Below are 807 nucleotides of genomic sequence, written 5' to 3' on the forward strand. Positions count from 1 at the left end.
CACAACTCGCACACCTTGCATTGTTTTGACTGATTGCGTTGCTTTGCCCACCTTGTGGTGTTGGGCTGCTGATCGCCATTCCTTGGATCAAATTCATCATTGCGGTTATTTGGTTTTGTAATGAAACAATAGCACCACTGTTTGCGTCAGAGTCTTTAAGTCTCAATCTCTGGTAACTCTCTCTCCAGTCTTCATGGTTCTTAGAGATGCGATCTGGGATATTCTTTGCCTCATCATATGTTTTGTCAAGCAGACCACCAGCGGCTGCCACATTGGCAGTGGTCTGTGAAGTGGGATTCAAACCATGATAGAAAATCTCCATTTGAAGGCAGTCTGGTAACCGATTATGTGGACAATCCCGGACCAACCTTTTAAACCTCGCCCAAGCATCGCTGAATGATTCGTCCATTTCTTGTTCAAAATTTGTAATAAGTTTCCTTTGTCTTGCGTTCTCAGTAGGTGGAAAATACTTCTTCATAAATTTCTCCACTACCTACACCCAAGAAGTGATCTTTCCTGGTTCGAGAGAATATGCCCATTTCCTAGCATGATCATAGAGAGAAAATAGGAATAACGATAGTTGAACTTCTTCAGCAGAGATGTTCGGAACACAAAAGTATTGCAGATTTCAATAAAACTTCGGAGGTGAGAGTGCGGGTCCTCACCATGCCTTCCTCTGAATTAACCTGCAATCTGGATCATCTGCAGCATCACCGGTTTCATTTCAAATCTGCTTCTGTTGAGGGCAGGCCTCATGATTCCCAGAGAGAAATCATAGAGGTTTGGTGATGCATTGTCCCTAATGGG

The 807-nt window shown here is 43.5% G+C and overlaps 1 non-coding gene across 1 annotated transcript; it reads left to right on the plus strand.

Moving 5' to 3' along the window:
* Positions 1 to 338: 338 nt before the first annotated feature.
* On the plus strand, positions 339 to 445 carry LOC120084357. Its single transcript, XR_005483716.1, has one exon. It is a non-coding gene; the product is annotated as a small nucleolar RNA R71 (small nucleolar RNA).
* The last annotated feature ends 362 nt before the right edge of the window (positions 446 to 807 follow it).

This window comes from Benincasa hispida, chromosome 8, assembly GCF_009727055.1.
Source record: "Benincasa hispida cultivar B227 chromosome 8, ASM972705v1, whole genome shotgun sequence".
Lineage (NCBI taxonomy): Eukaryota > Viridiplantae > Streptophyta > Magnoliopsida > Cucurbitales > Cucurbitaceae > Benincasa > Benincasa hispida.